Source organism: Magnolia sinica, chromosome 3 (assembly GCF_029962835.1).
Source record: "Magnolia sinica isolate HGM2019 chromosome 3, MsV1, whole genome shotgun sequence".
Classification (NCBI taxonomy): Eukaryota; Viridiplantae; Streptophyta; class Magnoliopsida; order Magnoliales; family Magnoliaceae; genus Magnolia; species Magnolia sinica.
The window spans coordinates 42,496,710-42,505,189 of record NC_080575.1 but is presented as its reverse complement, the minus strand read 5'-3'; positions in this window follow the sequence as shown (position 1 = coordinate 42,505,189).

Below are 8,480 nucleotides of genomic sequence, written 5' to 3'. Positions count from 1 at the left end.
TGGATCAGGGTGTCACTCTTAAGACTTGTTTAGCACAATTTGGCATAGATTTTGGCATAGGTAGTTCCATCTAAGAAGTTAATGCATTACTTAACCCTACTCTTGTAATGGATACTACTAAATGGAAATGCAAAGTGGAACTTCTTCCACCATCTGAGTCTAAACCGGTCCCGTCTATTGAGAAACCACCTAAACTTGACCTTAATCAATTACCTGAAACTCTCAAGTATGCATTTTTAGGTTCTTCTGAGACCATGCCTATCATCATAGCTTTTAACCTTAATAAGGAGCAGGAGGGTAGGTTGCTTAATGTACTTAGAAAACATAAGGCATCTATTGGGTGGATAACAGCGGAGATAAAGGGAATAAGCCCCACTGTGTGTATGCATCATATTCATCTTGAAGAAAATGCAAAAACATCGTGTGAAATGTAAAGGAGGCTTAACCCTAGCATGAAAGAGGTTGTCCAGGCAGAGGTGCTTAAGTTGTTGGATGTTGGTATCATTTATCCCATTTTGGATAGCACGTGGGTCAACCCAGTTCAAGTTGTTCCTAAAAAAGTCTGGGATTACGGTGAGAAAAAAAATGACGATAATGAGTTAGTGCCAACCCGCATGACCACAGGCTGGCGAGTTTGTATTGATTACCATAAACTGAACCTGGTCACAAGGAAGGATCACTTTCCTCTTACTTTCAATAATCAGATGCTTAAGAGATTGGCAAGGCATAGCTACTATTGTTTCCTAGATTGCTATTCTAGGTACAACTAGATTCCCATTACTCCTGAGGATCAAGAGAAAACCACATTTACATGTCCTTTTAGTACATATGCCTATCGGCATATGCCATTTGGGTTGTGTAATGTGCCTGCAACTTTTCAGCGATGTATGATGAGTAATTTTTCTGACATGGCTGAGCGTTTTCTCAAGGGTTTTTATGGATGATTTTTCAATTTTTGAATCTTCATTTGATGAATGTTTATACCATCTATCTCTTGTCTTAGAAAGATGTAAAAAATAAAAATAAAAAATTAACGAATAAATGAACCTGGTATTGAATTAGGAAAAGTGTCATTTTATGGTTCAAAAAGGGATTGTATTCTGGCATTTATTTCAAGCAAAGGCATTGAAGTTGATAAAGCCAAGATTGATTTAATTTCTAGTCTTCCTCCACCCAGAATGGTGAATGAGATTAGTTTCTTGGGGCATGCGGGATTCTACAAGAGATTTATTAAGGATTTTAGCAAAATTTCTTGACCCTTATACAATTTACTAGCTAAAAATGTTACTTTATCCTCGATGATGATTGTCTGAAAGCTTTTGATAAGCTAAAGCATTTATTAACTTTTGTTCCAATCATCCAACCACCTGATTGGAGTTTACCTTTTGAGCACGTGTGATGCTTCTAATTATGTTGTTGGAGCTGTCTTAGGACAAAGAGTGAACAAAATGCCTAATGTCATTTATTATGCTAGTAGGACTCTAAATGATGCTCAACTTAATTACTCTACCACTAAAAAAGAATCATGGGCAGTGATATTTTCTCTAGACAAATTCAGGTTGTATCTCAAAGGATCAAAGGTTATAGTATTCTTAGATCATGTAGCATTAAAATATATTCTTTCTAAAAAAGATGTTAAACATCGATTAATTCATTGGGTTCTCTTGTTATAAAAATTCAACATTGAAATTCAGGATAAAAAGGGTTCCAAAAATGTGATAGCTGATCACTTGTCTAGACTTGTCTTAGAGTCCACAGAGAATCCTTTGCCAATGAACGAGTCTTTCCCTTATGAATAACTTTTACTTGGTTCCCAATTACCTTGGTATGCGGATATTGCAAATTATCTTGTTACAGGTCAATTTCCTTCTCATTGAACTAAATAGGACAAATCCAAATTTCTTGTTGAGGTTAAACGTTTCTTTTGGGATGACCCATACTTATTCAAACTTTATCCCAACCAGGTTATTAGGAGATGTGTACCGAAGAGTGAGTTTCATAGTATAATCTCCTTTTGTCATGACCATGCATGTGGTGGTCATTTTGGTTTTTTTTTTAAATGCTGTAAAAGTTTTACAAAGTGGATTTTATTAGCCTACACTTTTCCGAGACACCCATGCCTTTTGTTCTACATGTGATAGATGCCAATGTATAGGTAATATTTCTTGCAGAAACATGATGCCACTTACCAATATTTGTAAGTTCTATAGTTTATAGCCCCTTTTTGTTGTCAAATTTGTAGTGCCAAAGACACTGTTATGAAGCTTGCATATGTGATGAACAAAGCTCTACTCAAGATCAACTTTGATTGACAAGCATTGTTCACAAGTCAAGATCTCAAGAAGCTTTCAAGTTCAACCTCAAGATCTCAAGAAGCTTTCAAGTTTGAACTACATCAAGACTTCAAGCTTCACTACTTTCAAAGGTCTCTCGTCTCCTATTTTCAATGTCCTTACTTCACTATTGAGGTATGACTAACCTTAGGTTGACCTTTAAAGTAGGTCATTCTGGATACATAATTCATATGTTTTATATAAGTGAGTTTAGGCTGTTCTAAGACTAGTCCTGGACTTTGTTCGACTAGTCCTAGCACTGCTTCGACCTATCTAAGAATTTCCTAGATCAGTCGTAAGTTTGTTACAAAATTTGGATTTTTCTGTTAGGCTTTGACTAGTCTTAGGGACTGTTCGACTAGTCGTATGAACAGTGTCGACTACTTCTTCGACCAGTCGTAGACCTACAACTCAAAGTACAGTTCTGAAATTTAGCTAGTTTCGACTAGTCATGAGCAACCTACGAGCAGTCGTAAACCACCTACGACCAGTTGTGAAACCGCCAGATCTTATCGCGCCCGAATTTTCAAATATCTGTTAGTTCTATGACCAGTCGTAGAGTTCTTTAGACCAGTCGAAGACGTAATTTGCTCACCTATAAATAGAGCACGAATCTCAGAATAAAACATGAAATTCAAACTAATTTAATTCGGCCTTCTGAGAGATAAGTCTGTGCTCCATTTTAAGCTAAGTGTGCATATTTAATATTCTCTTTCTTTAGCTTTTCTTATTTGATTTTGTTCCTATATTCCAATCTTATTTAAAAAGAGGAATTACTGTATTCCGTCTTCTTAGAATCAAAATCAAATAGAGCTACGCCCAATTTGGTTTAATTTAAAATCTATTAGAACCTGGAACCATTATAAAGTGAGTATTGGACATTGAACTTTGACATTTAAATCTCTACTCCAACTTGGTTCTTCTGGGTTGCCACAACGAAAGAGAAATTTAGCTATTTTATGTTTGTGTAATTTACTTTCATTTGGTTTTCTTTTGAGATTTGCTAGAAAAATCTCATTGTATTGGTTATCAGAGGAGAGCCAGGAAAACTCAGAAGAGGGTTTTTTTTAATTATGTAAGCCCACAGAGAAAAATACAATTGTGAAGGTTTTGGGTGAACCTGGAAAACTTATCTTTGATGGTGAACACTGATATCCCCTGTGTGAGGATATTAGGAGTGGAGTAGCGTTGTGTGGCTGTTGTTGAACAGTTGGTGTTCACACAAGTGAACCACTATAATTCTTTGTCCTGTGGTTTAAATGCTTGCTTAAGTTTTATATCTCTTTTCATTCAGATTTGTGGAATGTATGTGTGGATGTGAATGTTGTAAAATTTACATTTCAAGCACAATGGGAATGTTGTAATAATTTAGTTTTAAATTTCTGCAATTTATTTCAATTCCTTGCTATTTATATATTCCTCTCCGGTTTGAATTTTTGATACAAAAGACGTTCTAGAAATAAGGTTGTCTTGCCATAAACCCTTGGTTTTTATGGTGTAAGGTTGTCCTTAGAATTGAATTCATATCAACCTCTCAATTCTTGTTTAGAGAGGTTGCTTTTATTTCAGCATTGCGATTTGATTTAGTTTATTTGGCTATCTATCTTTCTTTATTCCGCTGTTAAAGTTTTATTTTGGCATCGTCCTATTCACCCCCCACCCCCCCTTTAGGACGTATAGCTAGGCCATTTTAAGTGGTATCAAAGCTTAATAGCTCGCTCTTATTGCTTTTTATTTAGATTTATTTCTTGAGCTAACAATCTAAGCTATTTAAAAAGATGTCAAATTTTGATAACCTATCAGTCACTAGGCCTCCACCCTTTAATGGCTCCAATTATGCCTATTGGAAAGTCAGGATGAGAATCTTCCTCAAATCAATGGATGAGAGTGTGTGGCAAGCCACAGTGACTGAATGGAACCCAGCTACCACTGAAGTGACTGGTATGATGGTTCAAAATCAATGAGAGTAACACCATATTTCTCATGAACCACCCTTCAGAAAAATGAGAGTAGTGCCAATGCAAAAGCACTAAATGCAATCACTTGCACACTATCACCGGATAAGTTCAAAAGAATCATATCATGTGATACTGCAAAGCAAGCCTAGGGTATATTAGAAATGACAGACGAGGGTACTACAATTGTCAAAAAAATCTAAAGTCCAACTCCTCACAACCAAATTTGAAGATATTCATATGGAGGAAAATGAAATGCCTATGGACTTTTATACTAGATTAAATGACATTATAAACTCAATGTAGGGTCTTGGAGATAAAATTCAGAGAGTAAAGTGTGTGCAAAGATACTACACTCACTTCCTGAACGGTTCAACTCTAGGGCAACCGTGATCCAGGAACTTCATGATACGGATAATATGAGGGCAGAAGAACTAGTTGGTTCTTTACAAACCTATGAGTTAAATTTTAAAGCTCCTAAAAGTAAATCTATTTCTCTTAAATCTTCTAAAGACAACTCTGATTCTGAAGATGATATGGCTCTTTTAGCGAAAAAGTTTTACAAGATTTTCAAGAGTAAGAAGAGGGTTGATTTTCAAAAATTAAATGACAAGATTAGATCAAAACCTAAATCTAAAACTTGGAAGTCTTTAAAAGATAGTCAATGTTACAACTGCCAAGAATATGGGCATTTAGCGAACAAGTGTCCTAAAAAGGACAAACCCGAAAAGAAGGGTATGTTAGCTGCTTGGGATGAATCATCTAATTCTGAAACTTCTTCTGAATCAGAAGATTCTGAAACTGAGTCGGGCAGTGAAGTGAAAGCTTTTATGACTCTAGCCAAATTCACTTTTTCAGATCATGATGATTCAACTAGCGAAGAAAATCTGAATAGTGATTATGAAAATGAAGATGATCTTCAAGACGCTTACAATGCCCTATACAAGGAAAGTTGTAAAATTGCTGTCAAACTTAAACTTCAAAAAGAAAAGTTTTTAAACTCAAAGAAATTTATGAATATCTTATTTTAGAAAAATTTCAAATTTCAGATTGTTTTGAAAAATTAAAATGCGATTTAGAATTCAAAACCTCCCTAGTTGAAAATCTGAAATCTGAAAATGAGAAACTTAGAAATGAAGTATCTTCTCTTCTGAGTTTAAAGGATACATGGAGGTATGCCCAAGGAGATCAAAAGTTAGAAAAACTTTTATCCGGATCTAGAAAATGTAGCGATAGATCAGGGTTGGGCTACGATAAAAATGTTCCTCCTAAACAAAAGAATACTCCTCCTATGTTTGTGAAAGGAGAGTCCTCTAACTCAAAAGGGAAAAATACTAGTCAAGGTTTTTCTAAAAATTCAAAAGCTCTTCAAAAAACTAAAAGCAGCTATGTCAACTTCAAAAATCAGAACAAAAACCCACTAGCTGAAAAGATAGTGGATTTACTCAAGGAGCTCTTAAAATCTAACTCAGTAGGTCATTCTTATAACAATAGATAGAAGAAGACCAACTATACTCCTAAACCCAAAACAGTTCTGAAATGAGTTCCTAAGGTTGCCTGTTTGGTTGCCCACACCGCTTTCAAAGCAACAAGCCATTCAAAGTGGTACCTAGATAGTGGATGCTCCAGGCATATGACAGGCGACAAGGCTTTATTCACCGATCTTAAAGATATGACTGATGGGTCAGTTACTTTTGGTGATGGAAGCAATTACAAGATTATGGGCCAAGGTAAGGTTCAACTCTATAACCTTCCTTTGTTTAAAAATGTTTTGTATGTTGAAGAACTGAAACATAATCTTTTAAGCATATATCGAATTTGTGATAATAACCATAGTGTACGGTTTTCTGATCAAATCTGTGAGATTCTAAACAACAAGGGTTCAGTAATACTAACTGGACGTAGAACGTCTGAAAACTGTTATATTATTAGTGAATCTAGCTCATCTAATCAATCGTGTTACATGGTCCATACAGACAAGACTGATTTGTGGCACAAACATCTTGGACATGTACACTACCGAAATCTATATAAATTGAGCAAATGGGAACTTATAAGAGGTCTACCTAAACTACAAAAATTAGATAAAATATGTGGTGAATGCCAGATTGGCAAACAAACGAGGAACTCACATAAAAAGGTGAATTCCAATACCACATCAAGACCACTCGAGCTTCTCCATATGGATATTGTAGGACCTACCAGGACGAAAAGTCGAGGTGGCAAAAGATATATCTTGGTAATAGTAGCTGACCTTACCAGATTCGCAGTGATCATGGATCTGAATTTGAGAATAGCGGTTTTGAGAAGTTCTGTAGCGACTAGGGAATATTACATGAATTCTTAGTGCCCAAAACTCCACAACAAAATGGTATAGTTGAAAGGAAAAATAGGGTACTTCAAGAAATGGCTAATGTCATGTTGAATAGTATGAAGCTCTCTATGAATCTTTAGGCTGAAGCAGTCAATACAGCTTGCTATATCATTAACCGGGTTTACACTAGTAAAGGTAATAATAAAACGGCTTATGAAATGTGGTTTGATAAAAAGTCTACTGTCAAATACTTTCGAGTTTTTGGCAGCAAGTGCTATATTTTACGAGATCATGAATATCTGAAAAAGTTTGATACCAAGAGTGATGAAGGGATCTTTTTAGGATACTCTTTAAACAGTCGAGCTTATAGGGTTCTGAATAAAAGGACCAGTGTGATTCAAGAGTCTATCAATGTAGTCATTGATGATCACTTAAACAAACCAGTCTCAAGTTCAGATAATGATGGAGTACTAGTAATTGATAAATCTGATACTTCATCTAATCAGATTGATTCTGAACTGAGGATTGTTAAAGATCATCCAACCACACAGATTCTTGGAAACCCTCTCACTGGTGTTCGTACCCATAGACAACTTGAGGATATATGTAATTACATATGGTTTACATCCCAAATAGAACCATCTGACGTAAAAGAAGCTCTTGCTGATGAAAACTGGATTGTTGCGATGCAAGAACTTAACCAATTTGTGAGAAATGATGTTTGGTATCTCGTACCTAGACCTAAAGATAAACACATTATTGGAACCAAATGGATTTTCAAAAATAGGTCTGACGAGCTTGGCAATATAATTCGAAACAAGGCTAGGCTAGTGGTACAAGGTTACACTCAAATTGAAGGCATTAATTTTGATGAAACCTTCGCACCAGTAGCACGTCTTGAATCAATTAGACTTTTATATCCATTGCATGTTTTAGAAAGTTTAAGATTTACCAAATGGATGTGAAAAGTGCTTTTTTAAATGGCGATCTGCATGAGGAAGTCTATGTTAAACAACCGATGGGTTTTGAAGACCCCAAAAATGTTGATCATGTGTATCGCTTTAAAAAGACACTTTACGGTTTAAAACAAGCTCCTAGGGCATGGTACGAGACACTAACAAAGTTTTTATTAAGCCATAATTTTCAAATGGGATGTGTTGATAAGACTCTATTTATTTAAAAACATGATGAGTATAAATTTATGTTGATGATATCATTTATGGATCTACTTGTACTGACATGACTATTGAGTTTGCAGATTTGATGAAATCTCAGTTTGAAATGAGCATGGTTAGGGAATTGAATTATTTCCTTAGGTTGCAGGTAAATAAAAACCTAATGGAATGTTCATTTCTCAATCTAAACATGCTATGAATTTGATTAAGAGATTTGGATTTGAGAATGGTAAGAATTTTGATACCCCTATGAGTACATCTTTGAAACTCTCAAAAGATTCTACAGGTAAAAATGTGGATCCGAAATTATATCGGAGTATGATTAGTAGTTTACTGTATTTAACTGCTAATAGACCCGATATCGCTCTAAGTGTTGGTATTTGCGCTAGATATCAGTCTAATCCTAAAGAGCCGCACTTGACTGCTGTCAAGCGGATTATGCGATATGTCGCAAGTACTGTTAATCTCGGTCTCTAGTATCCACATGAGAGTAGTGTTCAATTAGCTGGGTACTCGATGCTGACTGGGCTGGTAATCTTGATGATAGAAAATCAACCAGTGGTGGTTGCTTTTATATTGAAAACTGTTTAGTTTCTTGGTTTAGTAAGAAATAAAGTTCTATATCACTTTCAACAGCTGAAGCTGAATATATCGCAGTTAGTAATGCATATACACAGCTTGTTTGGATGAAACGTATGCTAAG